This window comes from Colletes gigas, unplaced genomic scaffold (assembly GCF_013123115.1).
Source record: "Colletes gigas isolate AHSC1104 unplaced genomic scaffold, ASM1312311v1 Colletes_gigas_Sc00001, whole genome shotgun sequence".
In the NCBI taxonomy this organism is placed as follows: Eukaryota; Metazoa; Arthropoda; class Insecta; order Hymenoptera; family Colletidae; genus Colletes; species Colletes gigas.
This window is the reverse complement of record NW_025106630.1, coordinates 2190850-2206369: the sequence shown is the minus strand read 5'-3', so window position 1 is coordinate 2206369 and position 15520 is coordinate 2190850. Positions and strand designations below refer to the sequence as shown.

The 15520-nt window shown below is 36.8% G+C and overlaps 1 protein-coding gene across 1 annotated transcript in view; it reads left to right on the top strand.

Annotated features, from left to right (window-relative positions):
- Positions 1–15520, top strand: part of LOC122396196 — a 62019-nt gene that overhangs the window by 38331 nt on the left and 8168 nt on the right. The gene's annotated exons all lie outside the window — the stretch shown is intronic.

Sequence of the window (15520 nt, the reverse complement as noted above, 5' to 3'; positions counted from 1 at the left end):
GTTTCGTGTCGATCAATGTTAGCGTTGAAATTTATTACTTACGCGTTTAAACGTTTCGTATACCATCTTTCCAAACAATGGTTGTTCCAGAAAATTTTAACTTCCGATAGAACGCTTTCCAAATTATAATTTACAACACTAATACACAAGATGGAAACGTCGATTTATTGCGAATAAATAAATGTGTTATGACATAATTGTACCCTCCTTAATTATTTGCTTCGCGTAACTTATGTTTTTCTGTATGATTGAGGCTCTTGCGTACATTTACTATTTGATTATATGTTTAGGAGCACGCCAAGTATATGCGTAACGTTCATCAATTATCCAAATTATTCCGTATCGCGCAGTAAATTACTCGAATACCGCATTATTCAAGCATACAAGAGTAATACTTTCGTGTAGTTTAGGTTTGTATAAATTAAACAAATTTCGATCTAGCCAATTTTATCGACTATCGTCACATATATTTTAACGTTGTCGTTTCTTATTACGTTTTAATTATTGCGCGTTTGAAAATTACGTAAAAGTTAATGAGCAGAACCGGCAACATAGACCAAACTGTTACAAAAGAGAGATCGTTTAAAATCACTTCGTGTTCTCCAATTGACCAACCGCTCATTAATACAAAGCAAGCACACGAAGCATCTACATGGCTAGTTGAACTCCGATTGACACTGGCATTGTGCCCGATTACCATCTAAACCAGCTTTGATAGTCAAGACACTAATTCACCGTGATACACGTTGCTCGTTGCAAATGCCAAGATCAAATGTGCGCCGATGACGTTGACCTGTTTTCGAGGATAAATCACTGGCCACCGTGAACGTCATTTTCCACGACTCTGCCGCCGGCTTCGAGCCTCGCACACTCGTGACTAACTAATGTCACATCATTCTTGCGTCTCGGTGTTATGGATATTTTCAATATCATGCTCGATTCTGACAGAGAAAGAAATTCCTGGCATTGAGACACCGTGTAATACCGTTTCACGGATCGCAGAAATGGAAACTCGACTGTCAATCAAGAATTGCGAGCGGTTAATAGGAGGTATTTTCTTGTATTTCTTAAAAATATTAATAACACTGCGTTTAACAGAATTTCTTCTCACAACACGGATTTGTACAATTTCATCTGCACGGTGTCTTATACAGGGTGTTCAAAAAAAACCATTCAATGTTTATAGGGTATATAGGATCCCTTTTACTGAGTAAAAAAGCTTTATTAAACATAGGTCGAAAGGTCAACCGTTTCTGAGATATAAACATTTTTGTTTGTTATTATCATAATTGACTTACTACTGAATTTTCAATGTTTACAGAAGATTTTCCATGTGTCCACCTTCCATTTCTACACACGCTTGGCACCTTATTTTTACAGAATCGCGAACTCTCTCGAAAATTCCACATTTCTATCGAATTGTTTGACAAGAATGGTTGATTCGGTTACGTAATTCTTCTAAGTCATTTATCGGAGAGGAATACACTAGCCTTTTTAAATATCCCCATAAGAAGGAATCCAAAGGGTTTAAATCGGTGGATCCAGGAGGCAATCCACCTTTGACCGAACACCATGTTTAAATGGTTTCTCACATTACGCACAAAATGAGGTGACGCCCCATCATGCATGTACCACATCGATAATCTTTCTGCCAAAGGCATATCATCCAAGTACTGAGGTAATGTATTCACCAAGAAGTTGAAATAAGCAACTAACAAGGAACCATCGCGAACGGTCCGGCTTCGATTTTGATGAAACTTTGTACACTTATAAAGCAGCCAAAAATTATCGACACGTATTTTTTGTTAGCTGTGGTAACTCGAGTTTAAGGGGTGAAACCACCCCTTGAAGTTTTGGCTCGAAACGGCTATCTCGAAAACGGAAAGACATACAAAAAAATTGTTAATGGGCGAGGTTGGTGGTTTCTTATGTACAATAACATGGTGTTAAAACATTTAAAAAAATACAATTTGTTTATAACAAAAAAAAATTTATTAACTTAATTTTTCATTTTATTGAAATTTTCATAATGACAAAAAATGACGAGCATTTTATTCCAAATCCACTGGTATGCGATTTTTTAAAATTGCCTCCTACAGTTTTGCAGATTTTGATGATTTACATCTTGCGCGCACATCCATTATGGTAGTAGCCGTTCTAACTTTGATTTTAACGAAGCACTGTAGGCTTGCACTACTTCTAGAGGACAAAATCGGGAAAAATACAAGAATACCAATTTGTTGATTGAGCCTTCGTTAAAAAGTTATTAAAAAATTAAATTAAAAAATTTCAAATCCTCCAGGAAAAAATCATTTTCGGTTGCGGGGGCCAATTACAATCATTTTTGGTCAATACATATACCCACGAAATCCTACGTACTTTCGAGAAAAAAATTCCTAATCGAAAATGTAATTTATGGCCAGAAATGTTGTCCGAAAATTTCATGCGGATCTTTAAAATGTCATAACTTCTGAACGGATTGAAGGATTTTAATTTTCAAAAATGCAAACGACGCGTATTTTAATCAAGAATATGTAGAAATTCTAAAAATATGCAAAAAGTTGATCCTTGACCCCGCAAAATGAGAAAACCCCCATAAATGGTCCAATCTTCAAACAGCCATAATTCCTACAATAGTGAATATATTTCAATGAAACTTTTTTATGAAGTAGAGCTCATAGGTACCTACAAAAAAGTATTGGCCAACTTTTTTGTAGAGCGTCAAACAAAATTATTAAAAATGAAAAACGAATTTTTAAGAAAAATACACAGGGCGTAGGTGCCTCAATTTTTCAGCGAAAAAAAAAAATTTCAAATCGTTCTAAAAAATTATTTTCGGTTGCAGGGGTCGATTACAATCATTTTTGGTCATTACACATTCCCCCGAAATCTTGGGCATTTCGGAGAAAAAAATTCAGTACGGGCGGAACTTTAAACGTTAATAATTTCTTAACGAAGCCTCCATCAACAAATTGGTATTCTTGTATTTTTCCCGATTTTGTTTTCTAGAAGTAGTGCAAGCCTACAGTTCTTAATTAAAATCAAAGTTAGAACGGCTACTACCATAATGGATGTGCGCGCAACATGTAAATCATCAAAATCTGCAAAACTGTAGGAGGCAATTTTAAAAAATCGCATACCAATAGATTTGGAATAAAATGCTCGTCATTTTTTGTCATTACGAAAATTTCAATAAAATGAAAAATTAAGTTAATAAATTTTTTTTTGTTATAAACAAATTGTATTTTTTAAAATTTTTTAACACCATGTTATTGTACATAAGAAACCATCAACCTCGCCCATTAACAATTTTTTTGTATGTCTTTCCGTTTTCGAGATAGCCGTTTCAAGCCAAAACTTCAAGGGGTGGTTTCAGCCCTTAAACTCGAGTTACCGCAGCTAAAAAAAAAATTCGAGTCGATTATTTTTGGCTGCTTTATAAGTGTACAAAGTTTCATCAAAATCGAAGCCGGACCGTTCGCGATGGTTCCTTGTAAGTCAATCATGATACTAGCAAACAAAAATGTTTGTATCTCAAAAACGGTTGACCTTTCGACCTATGTTTACTAAAGCTTTTTTGCTCAGTACAGTGTATCCTATATACCATATAAATATTGAATGGTTCTTTTTTAACACCCTGTATATTATTGTCTCAGAGTGTAGCAGTGCTTAAGAATTTAATTTGTTGCTTACTAGTCCTTACTATCGACTAATCAATAGTTGTACAGACTGCTGTAGAGTATTAATTCCAATTAAACTTCAGAAGAATCATAAATGTCACGATTGAATTGCACAAGATACGTTCAGCAGGAGACACTCGAACCTTATTTCTATATTCGTTTAACAAGATTGTCGTCCATTTTATAAGCAGCCGTGAGATAAGGCCCGTACAAGGAAACGAAGTACAGGAAAAAGGAAACTATCGAAGATAGACTGCCTTAATTGAAATTCGATATGTGAAGTGTAATTCCACAATGTTGAAACTGCCATGTTGCAATGGCAATAATAGCTTAAACGACTATAAATTCGAACTTTACCAGTGAAGTATCAAACTAGGATTTCGAAATATATATAAACTTAAAAAGAAAATATTTTCCAGTACAACTATTGCAGTAAATCTTTCGTTAAAGGCAATATTTCGTGCCACAAATTTAGACACGGCGCTTCGTATAATGCAGCGCATAATTACACGTACTTTACGAAGAATGTAAACAGTAACGTTTTAATAATTTATAAGATATCAATTTCCCGTGCAGTATTCCGTAAAGTTACTTTGAATAATCTCCTGTTCCCCCCATTTGCATGCACCGCCGCGTCATAATCGCTCCCGATAAGATCGTGGCACCAAATTTGGCTACCGTAAAGCGTGACCGACAACGCGTAAACGCAATATCGTGTCTCGCATTACGGATTTGTCGCGCGGCTAATAAATTTCACGCGTCGTCTCGTTAATAAGTACCGAAGAATCTCAAATTCAATTAGCCGCCTCGTCGAAATTAAACGACGAGCACAAAGACTGACAGCCGTAATTATTACTGGCTTCCAAATTCAGCGTTCTGATTCGTTTTCTCTGTTTCGCGTTGGAATTATTAACTGCGAAACATTAGAGGCGAATCGAACGTTCACATTCTATTCCTTTGATCGTGCGAAATAAAAATATGATGCGTAATCAATTTTGCTATAAATGATTCTCCCGCGAGCGAGAACGAAATACTTTGGTCGTATTTAAAATTTTGTATAGTTTTCGAATTTATTTCGGTACCGATACATAAATTTCTTTCATCGTTTTGGAGTTTTCCAAGGATTTCATCCTTTTTCCGGTTGTTTCCCGGTTGCAGTCGCGTGACGCACAATTCGAAAGAGAATGAAAATATTTACAATGGATAACGCAGGGTGCCATTTGCAATAACAAGATTCCTCTCTGTTCGTTCGGGAGAATCGCGAACGTCCAGCGACGACCTTGCGTCGGTCGTACAAAGCCTTCACGTCTCAATTAAACCATGCTATAAAAACTGGCGGTCGTTCGAATTACTTTGCAGCTCGTGGATGGAGGAAATAAGGAGGAGGTTATGTTCCGTGGCTCCCTTTGCATTCTCGCCGCAGATTGTTCGACTCCTTTCACAAACGAACACGTTACTCGAGACCGACTTTACGAACAAACCAACAAGGTACCCTAAAGAGATCACTCTACAGAATTATTTACAGTTCGTTCGAAAAACTGCGTACAATTTTATTTATTAAATTGAAATACGAAATAAAATACTAAAAAAGGGGACAACTTTTAAAGAAAATTGTATAAAGGTTCATTCGAAATTAATTTCTTCGAGGTAGAGTTGTAGCGTTTGTGGCAAACTTATTTACAAATTTTAAAAATAATATAATTTATTTATTGTATGCAAAAACTTGGAGTAATACAAATTTTATAATATACTGTTCTGGTGTCTTAAGATAGGCTTATATTTACCTTAAGAGTCAGCCATATATGGGTAACAGGATTTAATAGAATGGAATTAGAAAAATTAATTCTCAAGTTGAGACGTGGAGGGGCAAAAAAAATTTAAAATTAAAATTTTAGTCTTGAAGAATGTTCTGATCAAACAGTGGATCTATCGAAGGGTTTACGTTCTTCTGAACCATAAGATTTCATATGGAAACGAAAACTCCAGTAAACGCAACACGTCCCGCCAATTGTCTGACAGTGTTTACGTGGTAGCAGCAATAAGCCTTTCACGATCACACATGATCAAAGACAGCGTTGAGACAGACACGGGGCACGCGGTTCACGTTTCGCGTGTGCAAGTTCTAGACCCCGTATCCGCAGATAAACTGCTCTCCTGCTCTGCTTTCCTGACGTAATATCGCAAGGCCGCGCTAAGAAATCGTTCGCTACGACCTGTTCGTCGTCAAGACGTTCGGAACAATTGATTTCATAACGATCAGCCACGAAGCTTTCAAAGCGTTTGGCGTGCTGCACGTAACGCTGATAAAGATAACCCTCCTACAACAAGGTTAATTCGTACTGCGCTGTACCGGGACCGCGTTCTACAGGATGCTCAAAAAGAACAGCAAACGATTTTAAGGATAGATAGTACTCACCAGGGGTGTGAAAAATATGGAATTTGTTTAACACTAGATTTACGGAAGCCGTCAATTTGACGGATGTCTGGTTCCATATTTAAAATTGCAGAACACGTAAATATTATTTTTTAACAACTTATGTTGAATTTGATTGATGCAATGGCATGAATACATATTCTAATTAAAAGAAAAATCGTATTTTAAGGTAATAAAACGCAAGCATAATATTTCTTGACGGGAATAACGGGAATCGTTGCAAATAATTATCAAAAAAGTATCGCGATCAACCGGGGGGGATCGTAAATAATAAGACAGATTTACATATTTTCTCCGTAATTTCCGACCTGTTTCGGTTCTTTTCTGTTCGCAACGAATTCCAGGCGATAACGTTTAGCCTAACATCCGTCCGTTATAGTATTTTTTGCTGTAATTTGTCATTTTTAATGCGCTCCCCGTTGCTCGTAAGCGATTATCGTGCATTATCCGTTACGATCTCTTTTGTGATTTCTCGTTCCAGTAATTATTATAAATTACGGTACGTGCGTCAAACTGTCCGCAACAGCTATAGTTTTAACACGCTCGGAAAACTTTTTTAAAAATTGAAACGTTGTCGATCTTCAAATTATTATAACTCCGAGGAAAGAAGTCTTCCACTAATTTTCCTTGGGTCATTTTAAAGGTTGAACCTTCTACTTTCACATTCCTAAGTTGAATTTCCTTGGAGATACTTTTACACTAGGAAATGAACGAGAAAGTGAAGATGATTTTACTTTAAAAAATGTTTCAAGGTCTCGATCAACCCCCCTAAAAAATTTCAATAATTTCGTACCCATTTAAAACTTCGATTCACATTTTTAATCATTTCTTTCTGTATAAACCTCCTACCTCATCGATGTATGGTCGTCGTATAGACTGAAGAGCGTTACTTTTCCAAAGTTTAAACGACCATCTCGTGAAAAAATATATTTTCCGACTATGGTGTAATCCCTCTTTTTTCGCGTTCTATCGAATCGTTCGCACGAGACGATTTTATCGCAAAAAGTTTCGCGTTGTCGTGGCAGTCGTTTATCGTCCCGCGTTTCACGGATTATAAACAAGGACTGCCAGTAATAACGACCCCCGTTGCGGCCATATTCCGTGCAAACGAAGTCACGCCGCTCGTATGCATGAACACGTGCATCGAGACTGGACGATTTATTAACCTCCGTTCAACCGGTGTAACGCGAAACCGTATCGCGAGTAATTACTTGATGAGTCTATAATGCCTTGTAATCAAGTCGTCGCGGGTTTCCGCTCGCGCCCGAGATTAATTGCAGATTTCTTTATTATTAGAACGATTACCGCCGTTGGATCGCTGCTGGACGGGTCGACGTCTGCTCGATTTATTTTTAAACGAAACTCTATGTTTCTCTCGATAATCGATAAAGAATTAAATAAAAATATATTAATTTTTATAAAGTTTATCTTAACATCGACCAACATTGAAGAAAAATCCTAGTGTTCGCGTCGATGAGGACTGGTTTTGCTTGCTCTGCAATGGAGCAAAAATAGAATACATAATGCAATGTATAAAATGTAAATGGGTCATGACAATTGTGGAGGTGTATGGAAAAGAACAACGATTTATTGTTGTCTCTACGCGTTAAATAATTGTGAATATATTCTTGGTCTTTACGTTATGTTAGGCGTTTTTTTCTTTCCTCGTTCACCCTTTGCAATAAGGATGTCATTTATATTTTCTCGGCGATATTTCTTCTCTGACGTATTCCCCTGAGCAATGAAGACGTGTTATTATTATTATCGTAAATAGGTTTTCCCCGCCTGAAAAGTCGGGACTTCTTTCTCGTTCTCACTTACATCTCCCAGAAATTAAAACTACGCCGTTGCACAACGTTCGTCCACTCCCGTTTTTAATTCCCGAGTCCGAGTATACTTCTCGTTTAGCAACAGGTACTCGATCACCATAATTCATTCCGACGAAAATATGGACATTCCCCATTTTCGTCCGCTAGTCCTCGTGAAAATGAATAACGCGTACACTCGCCTCCATAAGTCACCCGACACTTAACGAACGTAGACTAAAGACGAATTAACACTGTGAAGTGACGTAAATTATGCAATCAAACTAACGCTTATTTATTCGTCACATTACAAAGGAACCGTAACTCATAATGTTAGCGAGCGATTCAAGAAACGATCGTTCAAATTGATGGTAGAATTCTATCAAGAATTATTTCATTAATACCATTCCAATTCTTTCGTAATAATTGTACTTATTTTTTTTAATTTCACACGAGCATTATAAAATTTACTGTAAAGTTAAAACGACTAGACGTAAGAAATCGAGATAATAAAGTCGCTTGAAGAAATTGCATCCACGTTAATTTGCATTTTCCAAGACGGACGAGCAAAAATGTCCGATGACTTATGGACGGTAGCGTATATTCGGAGTTTCAGTTCCCCCGTCGGGTCGATGACGAAAGTCATTGGAAGACGAATCGAATTTGTTGGCGCCAGGCGTCGAAAATGCCGTCAGCACGTTGCCACGGTCGAAGAATCCAAACACTCGCCCACGCAGGAGGAAGTCATTAGGATGATGTATCCGATACGCTTCTCGACCGCTCAATGTCCCGAATAACTTCTTTTTCTTTTTTTCTTTCTCGTTTCTTTCGTTTTCGTGCGGTCATCCGTTAACTTTCTTGCGGGAACGCTTCTCCTCCGACGATCCTGGCCGCCGGTTCGTGACCTCGCGATTATCCAATACCGAAGAAAGAATGTACGTAAACGTTTTCACCTCTGTCCTTAATGCGTTGTAACGGAAGATCGTATCTACTCCCGTCCCCGGTCGGTTTCGTGTAACGAAAATAGTCCCGAAACGAGACGGCCTTTCGTCGATGCGACGATGTTCGCGTTCATCGGCACACTTCGCGCGACCTTTTGCAGCCACCGAGCGAAAGGTCGCGCGACCCCGTGCGTGATTCAGTGACGTTGTTTCGTTTTCGATTTGATCGATGGTTCCGAGGAGCGGCGTAGGTGTCCGTAATGGCGGTAGTTCTGCGACCAGTACCCTTCGATCGCTGTTACGAGATTGTTTGTACGAATATTATTAGGTACTTATTATATACATCGACGTGAAAGAGTAGCGCATCGCTCAAAGGTTAGGTCCTCGGCGAGGTTATGTGATAATGATTGAGATTAGGGTTTAATAACAGCGTTTCAAATGCATCTCGCTTCTTACATGATTTCTAAATTATTGTTCCCTTTATTTTTCTGTCTACGAATAAATGAAAATAGAGTGAATTTAAAATGGTGGTACGATCAAGAAGAAGATGGTTTCTCACATAAAATTAACCCCTTAACGTTCATGCCCGAGTCTGACTGCTTTGAAAAACAATATTTGTTTAATCCAACGGTTCAAGGGATGATAATATTTGTTTTCTTTCAAATTATACGTTAGATACAACATTGTAATTAACAAAAACCGTATTTTTAGAAACAAATCCAATAAAGAAAACTGATCATTGTTGGTTAACCCGAAAAATATGAGCGTTAAGGGGTTAATTCAAAGATATAGAATAAAATACCCAGATTAATGTTGAAATTTCTTCTGAGAGAATTGATATCTTTGATCCATTTTTGAAATTATTTCTAAAAATACGATTTAGGACCCTTATTTTAAGATCGTTTCTGATTGAGAAGTTCGATGACGATTCAGGAAATTGAGACAAGGAGAACTACTCTATTTTGTCCACGATCAAATGAACTCTCAGATGATATAAAAATTGAGACGAATGAATATCACTTCTTCTTATCTCTTGCTCACCACTTCCGTGATGCTGAAATTGCAAGAGTCGTTGAATTTAATTCATAATGGCGTTCGAGGAAGATTGGCTGAAGCATTAAGGACGATGAAAAATAAGTAGATGTCCGTAATTACAGACGCATTGAGGAGGACCATATGTCATTGTGGATAAGATCAACAGTGTGGTTTATCAAATTCAACGTTCGTCATGAAGTAAATTTAAGATGTTGAGGTCTGTGGAGGGGTCTTCTGTTCATGATTGGACTCTAAGGGCACGCCATTTTGCAAAAACGTATGTTAAGATTATAGGAGTTGCCTTACTGTCACAAATTTTCTACGTTTCTGTCAAACACGTGCACCTTCATTCACACCAGGATTCGTCATCCCTTCACGCGATTAGGTGTATAGTACTCTTGAAGACATGATCGAGAATTTCTCTGTTCTAGTTATTCTGATTCGTACACAATACCAACATATTCTTGAGAGAACATTTTGCTACCCCTTTGTGATACCACTTTCAAAAAATTATTAAACTCAGAACGACTGTTTTATTCTTTGAAAATTATAAAAAATCAAGTGCTCAACATCTTCTTGCCTCCAAGCATCTATATAGTTAGTTTCAGGGGTAATTTCTTTCGACAAAGGTATATTTTATACCTTCGTAATTATAAAAATGCAAGAACTCTTTTTTTCGCTCCCACAAATAATTTTTAAAATGTTTCTTTAATCGTGCACCTTGTCGAGTTCATCCTTGCTCTTCCAAACGCTTCGTATTAGTTCGATAGATAGAATGCACAATCGATAGAGCAGTGGGCAGGTTTTGACAATCGAAAGAAGTGGTATTTTTGCATGGAAAAATAAAAGCCAATGTTACTGCTTAACTACTGCTTTCCTGTTTGTCTATATAAAGCGCGCCCGCACACCTTACGTAAATTATATAGAGCTGGAGTGTGGGAGGACTGAAACATTTATTACGGTGTCCCCGAGTACGAAATTACGCCACTGTGCATTGTGTAAGCATTGCCAGGCGTACACGCATGCTAGTTAAACTTTCGCTGGAGAGACATTGAAAACTGACCCCTACTTTTATCGATGACAAACCCTTCGTTTCTGCGTGGCACGCGGTTCTTAGCGAAATACGTTTTTAGGAATTTATTAACTTAAATTGAGAAATTAAATTCATCAACGTTGGTACAACTTATCTGAAATAAACTCCTCTCCTTGATAATGGTCACTTATTACTAATTAAAATCAGCGTAATCGAGAAAATAATTTTGTAACAATTAGGATCTCTGCTAGAAATACATTTTCCAAAACGTCAACAATTGTATTTATGAATTAACAGACATAGAACTTCATAAATTACGCGCCCTTGGTCCACGAAAATTAGTTTCAGAATGATTATTTTTGTCTGAATACAAAAGCACTTAATATTCACAACGACCACGGGCTTGATGATTTTCGTCGTGGCTATTAATGTATAATAATAAAAACTAAAGTGTAGTCTATACTTACGTGCACTTTGTGCACTTTCCAGTATGATTTTCTTGCATTGTTAGTACTTTTAATGTTATTGCTTCTAATTTTACACTTCTCACTATTTGTATTATAGTCATTACGGTAGCGATATGCGCGCAGACACACATTATACACCGTAAACTGTACGCCGGGCTTGCTAAAAACTGGAATACGCACGGTCATTTATATAATTACTCGTGTAATTGCATGCTCGGTGATATCAGAGTTTGTTCAGACAGCGATTGAACTAAAATCCGGCTCGATAAACGCGATTTACTCGTTTATTTACGAAAATAATTTCTACTTTGACAAGCTTCTCGAAATGGATACGTTTACTCATATACAGGGTGTCTCTTCTAATTTCATTGCCTCAAATTGTCGATGGACAGTAACTTAAATTTACTATTTAAATATATCGATCCAACTGTATACAATTAATAACAGCTAACATCGACTCAATCGTGTATTTAATTGGACGAAGTATGCAAAGTTTATTACAACTTCGTAGTTAAAATTTAAAGAGGTAGGCGAGCTATAAAATTCCTTTCGCCAATTAAAAGAACCATGAAAATATTTTAGATATAACGCAAATATTTCATCTTCAGAATGAACCAGCGATCGAGTTTATGGACCACTTAATTATACCAATAAACTGTTTAATAACTCTACTTTGACCTTGTTTATCACTGTCGGACACGATTATGATCACGCCTGTGAGTGCATTCCGACACGACCACGGGGAAGAGAATGATTCAGAATGATTCAGCCAGAAAGTTATTGCACATTTCGCATTCACAGAAAAACAGTAGGATCGTAGATAGAAAGCAGATAAACGCGTCTGATAAATAAAACAAGCTCTGTAATTAAACGAAGGTGTCGTGAGAACAAGCTAATCCTTGTTTTGTATTTAACCATGATGCCATTAAATTCCACTCAATTTCGTCGCGTTGCACAATATATTTTACGCATTTTTGCTAGAAGTGCCTGGAATGTAGTTAAATTTAGATACAGTTTTAAAAGCAATTATCGAGCGACCGTAACGCTTCTTTGTTTTAATCGTTAACTTAATAATCTCTTTAATTGACACGTTACATTAAGAATTTATGACGCACTTGAATCAAATTATCTTTAAAACTATCGTAATTGGAGTATAAAGTTAATATGTATCGAATAAGATTTCATTCAGTTGTGCCTTTATCGAAGAAAATAAAGTTTGCTTACGTCTGAGATATGTAAATTGATCTACTCGTTTCTGAATTACTGTGAGTTAAAGATTTAAGAAAAGAGTTCATGTTTAAACTATTTGTTCAGCAAGCATACGAATGTTTATAACTTTTATTGTATTATATGAAGTATTATAATGTATTGAAACGTTTGTACAGCACTGCAAAATAATTTCTTTCTTGAGATTCAAATTGCATTAATAATAATAAAAAAAAAAAAAATAAAGTTTGAAAATGTATGGGATTGATATAAGTAGAAACAGTGAGCGATGAACAGACACGTCAGCCAATTCGTATTAAATCGTACACGAATAAAACAAATTTTCAAATGCCATTATCTCGAGAACGAAGCGTTGTAAAAAATTTTATTCTCCATATTCAATTTATTTTATAGAAAAATTTCGAAAATAATTACAGAGGAAAATGAATGGACGTTCGATTCTTCTTGCATCGGGTTATTGCAATCGCTTTAAGGTTGCAATTATGATTCTTTAAAAAGAAAGTTGCTAAGTACTTCTTGCTTCACGTTGCTGCTACAATAATTTCAGTGTTACTCAATAATACAATATTGCTGCAGAGTATCCTGCCACGGCGTTTGCATAATACGGTGTACAGTATAAAGCAGCGTTATATCGAGCGGGGTGTACGTTTAATGGAACGCGATTAGTGTTGCCCCGATCATAATTCCACGTTATTTTTCGAAGGAGGCGTGGGAATAATCGAGAGTCCCTCGCAATCTCCAAGCAAATCGAAGGATTTGCCATTGTTGCAAGACTTCGACGATTATTAATTGATACTTTAATCGCGTTAAGTGTGACGGACAGGCAAACATTGAATGCTCACACATTCTTGTGCTAAATACCCTCTTAAATCCTTGGGAATTCCACAGAAATAAATATGTTTCCGGATATAGCAGAATCTGAAGAATGATTTTTTGTTAAATGTTCAATTATTGTGAAATTTAACGTGAACTGAATGAGCTCTGTATAATTATTTAACTGTCGAATATTATTGTTGAGTTTATTATACATTATTATTATACAGCATGTTTGTACCAAGCTATAAATATAATATTAAATTCAACGCGTATATTACGTTTAAAATTCAGGTTTTAGTTGGTTAAATTCCATAAAGTCTGGGAATTATTATTATTTGAGTACATGAAATTTATTTTAGTAGTGTATTAATGTTCCATTAAAAAAGTGTAATTTCTCTTCTTGTTATTACGATTGTGAGTCAAATCTGTGTTCGAACAAATTGTTACTAGTACAATACGGAATGATAACATCGTTATAGTGCAAGTTTCCCTTTAATTTGTGTTGAGTAATACTAATATCGTAACGCGACCCATATCGTATCATATCCAAACGAATCTATCTTGGAGAAAAAGGTGAAACAGAAAACGGGTTTCATTACAATTATCTGTCTACAATAAGTAGTGTACCAGTTGCTGCACTGCTGTTTCAACCTTCTAATTACAAATGGACAAGCTGACATCGTAGCAATTCAAACAGTTGAGATTGCTATTAATCCGACGAGGCTGTATAAACGATCAACCGCTGCCATTAAAATTACAGACAGCTGAGTAAGAAAGAAGTCACATTTATATACATATATTCGAAGCATCATCATCAAAACTTGAGACTTCAGGACCTTTGTGACATTCAAACCTGTAGTTTCTGCAACTAGGAAATTCTACACTTTGCAATTTCAGTAAGGGATATGAAATGTCTAATTTGACAGTTCGAATGTTGAATAGAACGTTCATTGAAGTTCAAAAAGGGGTGAAATTCTACGATTTAAAATGGCAGATAACTGAATAAGAAAGAAGTCACATTCATACACGTTCAAAGTATCATAAAAACTTGAGACTTCAAGACTCGTGACATTCAAAGTAGTTTTAACAACCGAAAATTCTATACTTCGTAATTTCAATAATAGAAACAGAGATTGATATTTGGAATTCTAAAATTGCCCAAATTTATAGTTCAAATATTTATCGAAGTGCAGAAAGGGGTGAAATTCTGGGATTCCCGAGAACTCGATTTTTTCACAATTTTTAATCAGCGATCCCCGGGACCTTGAGGTGTTCTGTATCCACCATTGTGCTGCCCTTATTCGTGGAGGACAATTTCCGCCTTGACAGACTCAATTTTTTCGCCCGTAAAGTAGCAACGATCGAAATAAAATATCGACCTTGGAAGTACGACTCGCATCGATACGATATGCCGCAGGGGACAATCGACCGGAACCAAACGAGACCGTGGTCGTTCGGGAATCGTCAGAACAAAAGCGATCGTTGACGGACAGTGCGTCACAAAGCGGGCAATTAGTCGAAAAGACTCGCTTACATTGGGTCCGACGAGTTGCACGGGCCACATACGGGAAACGCATCGGTCCCGGTGCACACGCTTGCACGGATATTACACACTGCGCCCAGTCGCAACCTTGATTGGCCTCTTTTGCAGATTCCTCAGAACCTGATACGCTCGTGTCATTTACTTGGAGCGTTGTACGGGCCAGTCGAACGATTCCTCGATCACGTGCTTCACATCGACACCGTCTGCCGGCCAAGAAACCGGACGCCAACAGAAAAACGCACCAGCGTTTATTGGAAATAAAGCGTCTCTCTTGGAAAAGTCACGTTTGAATTTACGCTTCATCGATCGCGTTTCATCCACCCTTAGGAATCGACTAGGTTAACGAAGGACTTGAACTTAAATTTTAATTCAAATAATAATTTTATTCGATACTTATGCACTCTGAGTTTTCGAGCAAAGAAATTATTATTTTGTGGAATCGGTTTTGAATGGTATTCGGTGATTTTTCATGTATTGCTATAAAATTTTCAAGATTTTTAAAATCGAATTTTCCTCGAACGATCCAAATTTTTCAACGT